At 40.0% G+C, this 12700-nt stretch overlaps 1 long non-coding RNA gene across 7 annotated transcripts in view; it reads left to right on the forward strand.

Annotated features, from left to right (window-relative positions):
* Window positions 1-307: 307 nt before the first annotated feature.
* Window positions 308-12700, forward strand: part of LOC149126131 (uncharacterized) — a 340361-nt gene continuing 327968 nt past the window's right edge. For all 7 annotated transcript variants that reach the window (XR_016235422.1, XR_016235424.1, XR_016235421.1 and 4 more), the window contains exon 1: window positions 308-683. This is a non-coding gene — a long non-coding RNA (uncharacterized LOC149126131). The remainder of the gene's footprint in view (window positions 684-12700) is intronic.

Genomic DNA, 12700 nt, shown 5'->3' on the forward strand with positions numbered 1-12700 from the left:
CCAGCAGATAGAAGACCTCTCTCTCTCTCTCTGTCTCTCCCTCTCTCAGTCTGTAACTTTGCCTCTCAAATAATTACTTAAATCTTTTAAAAAATGTATATGGGTAATTTTTAAATAAAAGACATTTCTCAGTTCTAGAGGTTGGAAAGACCAAGAAGGATCAAGGTGTCAGTTCTAGAAGGAAGCCTTTTCTAGAAAGGTTTCAAACCTTTCCACAAGTGAGCAGGCCTCATGATCGCATCACCTCTTAAAGACCCTCACCTTTTAATAATATCACATGGGCAACACCTGAAGTTTGGAAGACACACACGTTTAAACCATAGCACTAAATGAAAGAAAGCTTACCCTCCCTAAAGTGGGTGGAGTCATCTGATCTGATGTTGACCCATACAGAGCAAGGCAGAGGAAGGGAGAAGTCTTTCTCCGTTGAGTTGGGACGACCATCTTCTCTTGCCCTGGGACATTGGAGCTCCGTTTTCTCAAGCCTTTGGACTCAGGGATTTTTTCACTATCAGCTCCACACTCCCACTTCTGTTTTGGGGCCTTTGGTCTCAGACTGGATGGGCACTATTTGGCTTTTTGGCTGCCAGTTTTTAGGCTTGAACTAGAACTAAACCACCGGCTCTCCTGGGCCTCCAGCTCGAAGATCGCAGGCGGTGGGACTTCTCAGCCTCCACGATCAGGTGAACCAGTCCCTCACAATGTGGCTTTTCCTGTAGCTCTATATAAACCTCATGGATTGTGTTTCCCTGGAGAACCCTGACAGTAGAAAGAACAAAATACTAAATCTCTCCTCCCTTTTTCAATTCTGAGCTAGAGTACTAAAAACTGAGAAATGTCTCATCTATTATTACAAACTTCTAACTCAATTACCTTAGGTCAGAGATAATAGCCCGAGGATTCCCGTTACTGAAATTTATTGAAGGCCTTTTTATGGCCTAAAACATGATAATTTTTTTCAATTGTTTTTCATGTAAGTCTTCCAGGTAAAATTTTCCTTGAACAAATGTTCTTGCAGCAGAGGATACTTTAAAAATTTTAAATTAAGCTGGAGGGAGAGATTGCTAAGAGAGGGATTTCAGCATCAGAAACATGTCTTTGGATATTTGAAGTCCTGAGAATATTTGAGGTCTTGTTGGGACTGAAGAAATATAAAGTAGACATACAGAGTTCACCACAGCCCTTGCAATGTGCCTAAAAGACAATACAGTATTTGCTAGCATTATTAATGTATAAGCATCGCATAGGTGGAAAACTAGAGCTCATACTTTTGTTCTGTTTTTCAACAAATGTTTACTGAGCCCTTATTAAATGCTCCCAAGAGGCAGAATTCTAGGTGCTGGGGAAACCACACTCTCAACAAAGTCCCTGAGTTTCTTGGGCTTTGGTGTGGAGTGGGGAAAGTACAATAACAAATCAGTCAGTTTACAGATAAATTGAGAGGGTGATAAGTGATAGGAAGAGCGATGTGTTGGCATTACTGTGTATTAGACTAGGTTAGCAGGGGATGGGGAATAACATTTAACTGAAACCCCCTTTACAGGAACCCGATATGCAAAGAGAGATCTAGGAAAAGGATGTACCAGGCTGAGATTACTGCAGGTGTAGAGGCTCTGGAATAAGCCTGGTGTTCCAGGTGCAGAGAGAGAGGCAATCAGTGTGGCTAAGCCTTAATGAGCAGGCAGAAGGATAGTGGAAGTTGCTCCTAGAGAGGCAGGCACAGGTGGAGGTGAGATTCCCACTACAGCAGTACATTTTGTGTTTCATTTTGCACGATTCTGGGTCCCTGAAGTCTGTGTTCGTGTGCAGCTGCAGTGCAAGTTTCTAAAAATCACCTTCCTCATCCTGTCTGCTACCCGCTCCGGTCTAGATCAGTCCACTAGAAAGTCCATTCTGAAAGAGTCTTGGCTCGCAGCCGGCCTCACCCCCGGCTGCTCCCAGGGAGCGCTGGCGAGCTGCTGAAGAGCCCTCCGGGAGTTGATTCTGCTTTTTCGCTCTGTCCTGACCCCTGGTGGAATTGGCCTGTTAAGACATAGCTCTAGCGAGAACTGGAAGCTTTTGGCTGCTTTCCCCCGTTTGGGATTATCTGCTGTGGTACGATGGACTCCAGTTTCTTAGGTCCTCTGTAGGTTTCCAGGACCTGTGGAGGGGCAGAATTTCAGACGCTGTCATGAGGAAGGCAAGTGGCTTTTGACCATCCAATGTGATGGAAGAAAAATTTCCAATTTGAATGAAAGTACCCCTTCCCCTTTTGTCAGGCACAATGTGTGGGCATGGGTCTCAGCCTGACCAATGGGAACATGACATTGCACTGGGCCCAGGATTGGGTTCAGAGAGGGGTGCATAACCCAGTATAAACCAATCAGATATTCTCTAAGTCTTGGAACCTGGGTTTTGAGAGATCTTTATCTGGATCTAGTTACAAGTCAACCAGTCAACATCTGTTTGGAGAAAGGCTGCTGCTGAGAATTAAATCAGCAGTGAGGATGAAGTTGGGGTGTGGAGATGCAAGGGAAGATGCCATTTAAGGTCCTTCTGGTTGTGCTTAGAGTGAGCCAATAAATATGCATCCCCCAAGCTATTTTCTCTGGGTGTCTGTTGTTTGAAATTGGAAATCTCCTAATACGACAATCAGGGCTTGTCATTACTTTTATTTTTAGAACTAGAGAATCCAAGATAAGTTTGAAGTGGATATACTATCTACTTTACTTAAGGACATTCACCACATTTGTAATTATATAGTGAATGAGCTGTGTGACTGTTTCTAAATCTCTCCTTCATTCCATGAAGGGTGGAACCATATTTGTTTTGCTCAATAAATATTTGTGGAATGAATAAATAATTGCATGGCAATGTTTACTGATGTGAGAGGGTAATTTCCATTATCTCATAGTATTGTGACTATCTAGAAAAATGTGCTTATTCTTGAATACTTCATGCTGCAGTGTTCAGAGGCGAAGTGGGATGATGCCTGAAGTTTAGCTGGCTAACAAAAAAACTGATCCATGTATAGGTTATGCCAAAAAGTTAATGGAAAGTGGAATTGAAATATTTTATTTTAATGCACAACATGTGAAATCCTTGAATATGCAGGGTCTTCAAAAAATTCACAGAGGGGCCAGTGTAGTGGCATACTGTTAAGCTATTCTTTCTGATGATGGCATCCCATATTGGAGTGCTGGTTTGAACTATGGCTTCTCAGCTTCTGATCCTGCCTCCTGGTAATGTGCAAGGGAAGGCAGGGGAAGATGTCCTAAGTGCTTGGGCCCCTGTCACACAGGTGGGATGGATGGATTTCCTGGATCCTGACTTCAACCTGTTCCAGCCTGAGTTGTTGTGGCCATTTGATAAGTGAATTAACAGATAGAAAACCTTTCTCTCCTCCCTTCTATCCGATGATCTGCCTTTCAAATAAATAAATAAATCCTTTTTTTAAAAAACAAAGCTCATGGATATGCATAATATGAAAAAAGACAAGGATTTCAATTTTTGATCAAAAAATTTATATGCTAATTCCATTTTCCATCAACTGTTTGAAGTTCTGTTGTGTTTAAGCAGGGGAGATAGAAAACACATAAGGGAAAATGTTTAATTGTTGAAATGTGGCTACAAAGACTGTTAATTGTACTATTTTTTCAAGTTTTATGCTTAAAAATTATCAACATAGAAAGTTAGGAAAAGGAGAAAATACTACCATTATCTGAATGGGCACTCATATTTATCTTGCCTTTAAGAAACTTAAAAAGTCTAAATTATAGGACAAATGTATGAGAGACTAAAATATTTGTACTATAAAGGAAATGTTTATTTTCTACAAAAAACCCTCAAGTCTTCTTCAAATAATCACAGTTAAAATGATCTAATGAAATCAGAATTCAGTGGTAAATAAAACTGGAATTAACCCAAAAGAACGAAACATATTTATTTCCCCTCTCCCTCCATTCCTTTTTATTTTGCTAAATTTTTTTTCAGATTACAAAAAATCTTTGTTAAAAAAAGGGAAAGCTCATATCCTAAGGAAAAATGTAAAAGAGAGCAAAAATTATCCCATGGTATCACTACTTAAACATAATGGTGGAAACAGATCAAAGCACTGTCCTGAGCAGTTCACATATGTGAACATATGTGTCACTGATAACCCTAGGGTAGTTTTTACTACCACTCACATTAAAAACTTTAAAAAAAATTATTTGAAAGGTAGACAGAGAAAGTGAGAGAGGGACTGAATGCAACAGAAGAATAACTTGAATCCATTAGTTGACTCCCCAAATGCCAATGACAGCTTGGGCTGTGCCAGGAACCAGCAACTCAATCTAGGTCTGCCATGTGGGTGGCAAAGTCTCCACTAGTTTTCTTTTTTTAAAATAATTTTCAAAATTTATGTAAGGTGAGCAAATTTCATACAGATTTAGGAACATAGTGATGCTTCTTACTCTACCCTCCTTCTTGCCCATGTTCCCACTCTCCCTTCTCCTTCCTTTATTATTAATTTTTACAATGATATGCTTTCATTTTCTAATCATAAGATTAAACCTCTGCTAAGTATCTAAAAAAATAAGGAAAAAAACCAAACTGTTCTACAGCAGTAGAAACAAGGGCTGTAAACTAATCAGTTCTCAAAAAGTCAGTTTCAGTAATAGACATTATCTTTTGGTACTCTATTAGTTACCATATATCAGGGAGAACATATGATATTTGTCCTTTTGGTACTGGCTTATTTCATTAAGTATAATGATTTTCAGTATAATGATTTTGTTGCCCAAGACAGGATTTCATTCTTTTTTATGGCTAGTCATTTCTAGTCATTGGTTGATGTGTATGTGGGTTGATTACATATCTTAACTATTGTGAATTGAGCTACAATAAACATGGAGTACAGATAACTCTTTCATATGCTGATTTAATTTAATTTGTGTAAATTCCCAGGAGTGTGATGGCTGGGTCATATGGTAGATTTGTGTTCAGCTTTCTGAGGGATGTTCATAGTGTCTTCCACAGTGGCTGTACTAGTTTGAATTCCCACCAACATTAGATTAGGCAATCTTTTCCCCTACATCCTCACCAGCATTTTTTACAAAAATTTTTGTGTGAGATCCATTCTAACTGGGATAAGATGAAACTTCATTGTGGTTTTAATTTACATTTTTCCAATGGCTAGTGATCCTGACCATTTTTTCATTAGTCTGTTGGCCATTTAAATTTCCTCTCTTGAAAAGTATGTGATCAGGTCCTTTGCCCATTTCTTAACTGGATTGCTTGTTTTGTTGTTGTTGAGTTTCTTGAGTACTTTACAGATCCTGGATATTAATCTTTTATCAGTTGCATAGTTTGCAAATGTTTTCTCCCATTTCTGTCAGTTGTCTCTTCACTTGAAGTATTTCTTTGGAGGTGCAGAAGCTTCTTAGCTTGATATAATTCCATTTGTCAGTTTTGGCTTTGATTGCCTGTGCTTCTGGGGTCTTTTCCAAGAACTCTTTGCCTATGTCAGTGTCTTGCAGTTTCCCCACTGTTCTCCTCTAGTGATTTGATGGTATCAGGTCATAGATTTACATCTTTGATTCATTTTTCGGTTGATTTTTGTTTAAGGTGTAAGGTAGGGGTCTTGTTTCATACTTTGGCACATGGAGATCCAATTTTCTCAGCACCATTTGTTGAAGAAACTATCCTTTCTTCAGGAATTGATTTTAGCTGCTTTGTCACAGATTTTTTAGTTGTTGATGCATGGATTGATTTCTAGAGTTTCTATCTGTTCCATTGGTCTTCATGTATACTTTTGTGCCAGTATCAGCTATTTTGATTGTGACTTCCCTGTAGTATGTCTTGAAATCTGGTATTGTGATGCCTCCAGCTTTGTTTATGTTATTTAAGGTTGCTTTAGCTTTTAGGGGTCTCTTGCGTTTCCATATGAATTTTAGATCTGAGAAGAATGTCGTTGGTACTTTTTTTGGGATCACATCGAATCCCTGAAGTGCTTTCAATAGTATGGTCATTTTGATGATATTATTTCAATCCACATACATGGAAGATTTTTTCCATTTTTTGTTACTTGTATTTATTTAATGTTTTGTGATTTTTACCATAGAGCAGTTTTACCCCCTTGGTTAAATTTATTCCAAGGTATTTAAATTTTTTGTAGCTGTTGTGAATAGAACTGATCTTACAAGTTCTTTCTTAGCTATGGTATTATCTGTGTATACAAAAACTATTGATTTTTGTGTGGATTATATTTTCTTCAGCTTTACCAAACTCTTCTATGAATTCTAATAGTCTCTTAGTGGATTTTTTTGGTTTTCTATAGATAGAATAATGTCATCAGCAAACAGGGAAAATTTGACTTTTTCCTTTCCAATTTGTATCCCATTCATTTCTTTTCTTGCATAATGGCTCTGGATAAAACTTCTAGGGCTATATTGAATAGCATTGCTAAGTGGGTATCCTTGTCTGCTTCCAGAACTTAGTAGAAATGCTTCCAACTTTTCCCCATTTAGTATGAAGCTGGCTATGGGTTTGTTGTGTGTAGCTTTAATTGTGTTGAGAAATGTTCCTTCTATCTGCAATTTGCTTAAGGTTCTTATTATGAAAGGATGTTGTATTTATCAAATGCTTTTTCTGTGTTATTGAGATAATCATTTGGTTTTTATTTAAAAACTTCTTTAAATTTTTTTATTTTTTATATTTATTTTTTTATTCATTTATTTGAAACAGAGTTACAGACAGAGGGCGAGACAAAGAGAGAAGTCTGATCTGCTGGTTTGCTCCCCAAATGCCTGCAGCAGGCAGAGCTGGGCTGATCTGAAGCCAGGAGCTAGAATTTTCCTCTGAGTTTCCCATGTGGGGGCAGGGGCCCAAGTACTTGGGCCATCTTCCACTGCCTTCCCAGGCTGTAAGCAGAGAGCTGGTTCAAAAGAGGAGCAGCAGAGACACGAACCAGTGCAGTGCAAGCCCCTGTTTTTTTTTTTTATCTATTTATTTATTTGAAAGGCATAGTTACAGAGAGAAACGGAGAAACAGAAAGGAGAGAGGGAGGGGGAGAGAGGGGATAGATCTTTGATCTGCTGGTTCAGTCCTCAAATGACTGCAACAGCCAGGGCTGGGCCAGGCTGAAGTCAAGAGCCAGTAGTGCTAGCTGGGTTTCCAATGTAGGTACAGGGGCCAAAACACTTGGGCCATCTTCCTCTGCTTTCCTAGGTGCATTAGCAGGAAGCTGGATTGGAAGTGAAGCAGCTGGGACCCGAAGCAGTGCACATCCGGGATGCCAGTGCTGCTGGTGATGGCTTTAACCCACTGAGCCACAACACTGGTCCTGGTTTTTATTCTTCAATTTGTTAATGTGATATATTACAATTATTGCATATCAGAGATGGTTCAACACACATGCACACACACATACTATAAATCCCACTTGGTCCAGGTGAATGATCTTTATGGTGTGTTGTTGGATTCAATTAGTTATTATTTTGTTGAGGATTTTTGCATCTGTGTTCATCACTGATATTGCTGTATAGTTGTCTTTTTTGTACCTTATTCTGATTTGGGAATTAAGTTGTTCTGGCCTCATAGAAGGAGTTTGGGAATATTCCCTCTATTTAAATGGTTTTGAATAGTTAGAGAAAAATTGGAATTAGTTCTTTTTTAAAAGCCTGGTAGAACTCAGCAGTGAAGCCATCTGGTCTTGTGCTTTTCTTTGTTGGGAAGGTCTTTATACTGACTAAGCTAGGGGCCAGGAGCTTCATCTGTGTCTCCCATGTGGGTGCAGTGCCCAATCACTTGGACCATCTTCTACTGCTTTCCTAGGTGCATTAGCAGGGAGATGGAATGGAAGTGTAGCAGCTGAGAACTGAAGTGGAGCCCATATGGGATGCTGGCACTGCAGGCATTGGATTTACCCAATTTACCACAGCACCAGCCCCAAAGTTTTCTTGTGACAGCATTCAGATTATGTATTCCTGGCTGGAATGCCAATTGAGTAATGTTGTGTCTATCTCAGGCTATCACATCTGGAGGTACACAGTGTCCATTGGTGCTGCTGATTTTCATCACTGGTTTTAGGCATTACCTTGCTTTTCCCCACTGTATGACCTGCTTTTAAATATCTAATCACATATGATAATTTTATTTACGAAGCATAAAAAGGTAGACCTATTGCATTATTTTTCATGGTGGTAGCATCATCATTGTCATCATCATCATTACCACCACTATGAAGACTTATTATATATTAGACACTGTGCTATATACTGCTTTAATTATTACCACCATCCTACAGATAACAGGAACATGTGACTGAGAGCTGGTAACTTGGGAAAGCTAAGTAGAGCTTCAAACCTCTCTGTTTTTATGCTGTTCTAACTTTTTATGTTGGCATTATTCCTTAGTCTTAAATTTCTTTTCTTTTTGACAGGCAGAGTTAGATAGTTAGAGACAGAGAGAAAGGTCTTCCTTTTTCTGTTGGTTCACCCCTCAAATGGCCACTACAGCCGGTGCGTTGTTGGCACTGCGCTGCGCTGATGTGAAGTCAGGAGCCAGGTGCTTCCTCCTGGTCTCCCATGCTGGTGCAGGGCCCAAGGACCTGGGCCATCCTCCACTGCCTTCCCGGGCCACAGCAGAGAGCTGGATTGGAAGAGGAGCAACCGGGACAGAATCTGGCACCCCGACCGGGACTGGAACCTGGGGTGCCAGCACCGCAGGTGGAGGATTATCCTAGTGAGCTGCGGCACTGGCTCTCTTAAATTCTATAAACAATACTTCTATGAATATTCCAGAATACACATCTTGATGAGTCCTGAAAATTTCAGCCGTCATATGTTGTTGAAATATTACTGAAGTAGATATTCTTAAGTAAACAAATAGACAAGAGCACTTTACAAATGTTGTAGAAACTGGAATTAAAAATAAGTGATTTTTGTGAAAACAAACTTTGAAATCCATACATAGCTTTTTCATAATATGCATCTCCATGAACTTTCTGAAGACTTTTTTTTTGTTTCAGAATTATTTATTATTTGAAAGGCAGAGTTACAGAGAGGCAGAGAGGGAAAGAGAGATCTTCCATCTGCTGGTTACTCCCCAGATGGCCACAACGGCCCTAGCTGTGCCGATTCAAAGCCAGCAGCCAGTAGCTTCTTCAGGGTTTCCGAAGTGGGTGCAGGGGCTCAAGGACTTGGGCCATCCTCTACTGCTTTCCCACGCCATAGCAGAGAGCTGAATCAGAAGTGGAGCACCTAGGACTCGAACCAGAGCCCATATGGGATGCTGGCACTACAGGTGGCAGCTTTACCCGCTCTATCACAGCTGAAGACCTTTTGTATGCATGGGTTTAAAAAATTTTTGCATCAAAATAAGTTTATCTTTTAATACAGTTTTCAATGAGCTTTTTGAAGTACTATCATATTATTTTTTTCTCTTTTTTTCAACTTTTATTTGATAAACATAAATTTTGAAAGTACAACTTTTGGATTATAGCGGCTTTTCCCCTCCCTCCCACCAGCAACCATCCCATCTCCCACTCCCTCTCTCATCCCATTCTTCATCAAGATTCATTTCGAGCCGGCGCTGTGGCTCAATAGGCTAATCCTCCACCTTGCGGCGCCGGCACACCGGGTTCTAGTCCCGGTTGGGGCGCCGGATTCTGTCCCGGTTGCCCCTCTTCCAGGCCAGCTCTCTGCTATGGCCAGGGAGTGCAGTGGAGGATGGCCCAGGTGCTTGGGCCCTGCACCCCATGGGAGACCAGGAAAAGCACCTGGCTCCTGGCTCCTGCCAGGATCAGCGCGGTGCGCCGGCTGCAGCGGCGGCCATTGGAGGGTGAACCAACGGCAAAGGAAGACCTTTCTCTCTCTGTCTCTCTCTCTCACTGTCCACTCTGCCTGTCAAAAAAAAAAAAAAAAAAAAAAAAAAAAAAAGATTCATTTCAATTATCTTTATATACAGAACATCAACTTAGTATATATTAAGTAAAGATTTCAACAGACTGTACCCACCCAGATACACAAAGTATAGAGTACTGTTTGAGTAGTAGTTTTACCATTAATTCCCATAGTACAACACATTAAGGAAAGAGATCCTACATGGGGAGCAGGTGCACAGTGACTCCTGTTATTGATGTTAACAATTGACACTTTTATTTATGATGTCAGTAATCACCCGAGGCTCTTGTCGTGAGCTGCCAAGGCTATGGAAGCCTCTTGAATTCTCCAACTCCGATCTTATTTAGACAAGGCCCTAGTCAAAGTGGAAGTTCTCTCCTCTCTTCAGAGAAAGGTACCTCCTTCTTTGATGGCCCGTTCTTTCTGCTGGGATCTCACTCACAGAGATCTTTCATTTAGGTCATTTTTTTTTCCAGAGTGTCTTGGCTTTCCATGCCTGAGAAACTCTCAGGGTTTTTTTTAGCCAGATCTGAATGCTTTAAGGGCTGATTCTGAGGCCAGAGTGCTGTTGAAGACATCTGCCATTCTATGAGTCTGCTGTGTATCCCGCTTCCCATGTTGGATCATTCTCTCCTTTTTAATTCTATGAGTTAGTATTAGCAGACACTATTCTTGTTTGTGTGATCCCTTTGGCACTTAATCCTATCATTATGATCAATTATTAACTGAAACTGATCACTTTGACTAGCAAGATGGCATTGGTACATGCCACCTTGATGGGACTAAATTGGAATTCCCTGGCACATTTCTAGCTCTACCATTAGCAATAAGTCCAAGTGAGCGAATGCTGAACTGTACATCTCCCTTTCTTATTCCAACTCTTATATTTAACAGGGATCACTTTTCAGTTAAATTTAAACACCTAATAATAATTATGTATTAAATAATTCAACCAATGGTATTAAGTAGAACAAAAAAATACTAAAAGGAATAAAATATTAAGTTGTTCCTCGACAGTCAGGACAAGGGCTGATCAAGTCATTGTTTCTCATGGTGTACATTTCGAAGTACCCTCATATTTTTTTTTAACTTTTATTTAATGAATATAAATTTCCAAAGTACAGCTTATGGATTACAATGGCTTCCCCCCCATAACGTCCCTCCCACCCGCAACCCTCCCCTTTCCCACTCCCTCTCCCCTTCCATTCACATCAAGATTCATTTTCGATTCTCTTTATATACAGAAGATCAGTTTAGCATACATTAAGTAAAGATTTCAACAGTTTGCTCCCACACAGAAACATAAAGTGAAAAATACTGTTTGAGTACTAGTTATAGCATTAAATCTCAATGTACAGCACACTAAGGACAGAGATCCTACATGAGGAGTAAGTGCACAGTGACTCCTGTTGTTGACTTAACAAATTGACACTCTTGTTTATGGCATCAGTAATCAACCTAGGCTCTTGTCATGAGCTGCCAAGGCTATGGAAGCCCCCTGAGTTCACTGACTCTGATCATATTTAGACAAGGCCATGGTCAAAGTGGAAGTTCTCTCCTCTCTTCAGAGAAAGGTACCTCCTTCTTTGATGACCCGTTCTTTCCACTGGGATCTCACTCGTGGAGATCTTTCATTTAGCTTTTTTTTTTTTCCCCAGAGTGTCTTGGCTTTCCATGCCTGAAATACTCTCATGGGCTTTTCAGCCGGATCCGCATGCCTTAAGGGCTGACTCTGAGGCCAGAGTTCTGTTTAGGACATCTGCCATTCTATGGGTCTGCTGTGTATCTCACTTCCCATGTTGGATCGTTCTCTACCTTTTTTATTCTATCAGTCACTATTCTTGTTTATATGATTGCTTTGGTTCTTAGTCCTATCATTATGATCAATTGTGAACAGAAATTGATCACTGGGACTAGTGAGATGGCATTGGTACATGCCACTTTGATGGGATTGAATTCGAATCCCCTGGTATGTTTCTAACTCTACTGTTTGAGGTAAGTCAGCTTGAACATGTCCCGAATTGCACATCTCTTCCCTCTCTTATTCCCACTCTTACATTTAACAGCGATCACTTTTCAGTTAAGTTTCAGCACTTAAGAAGAATTGTGTACTGATTACAGTATTCAACCAAAAGTATTAAGTAGAACAAACAAAAAAAATACTAAGAGGGATAACATATTAAGTTGCTCATCAACAGTCAGGGCAAGGGCTGATCAAGTCACCATTTCTCATAGTGTTCATTTCACTTTAACAGGTTTCCTTTTTGGTGCTCAGTTAGTTGTCACCAATCAGGGAGAACAAGTGGTATTTGTCCCTTTGGGATTGGCTTATTTCACTCAGCATAATGTTTTCCAAATTCCTAACAGGGATCACTTTTCAGTTAAAATTTAAACACCTAAGAATAATTGTGTGTTAATTACAGAGTTCAACCAATGGTACTAGAACAAAAAAAAAAATACTAAAATGGATAAAGTATTACATTGTACATCAACCGACAGGACAAGAGCTGATCAAGTCACTGTTTCTCATAGTGTCCATTTCACTTCAACAAGTTTCCCCTTTGGTGCTCAGTTGTCGCCGATCAGGGAGAACATATGATATTTGTCCCTTTGGGACTGGCTTCATTCACTCAGCATGATGTTTTCCAAATTCCTCCATCTTGTTGCAAATGACCGGGTTTCATTGTTTTTGACTGCTGTATAGTATTCGATAGAGTACATGTCCCATAATTTCTTTATCCAGTCTACTGTTGATGGGCATTTGGGTTGGTTCCAGGTTTTAGCTATTGTGAATTGAGCTGCAGTAAACATTAATGTGCAGACAGCATGAAGTACCC

The sequence above is a fragment of the Oryctolagus cuniculus genome, chromosome 6 (genome assembly GCF_051225735.1).
Source record: "Oryctolagus cuniculus isolate XC-2025 breed Fujian yellow rabbit chromosome 6, ASM5122573v1, whole genome shotgun sequence".
NCBI classification, from domain to species: domain Eukaryota; kingdom Metazoa; phylum Chordata; class Mammalia; order Lagomorpha; family Leporidae; genus Oryctolagus; species Oryctolagus cuniculus.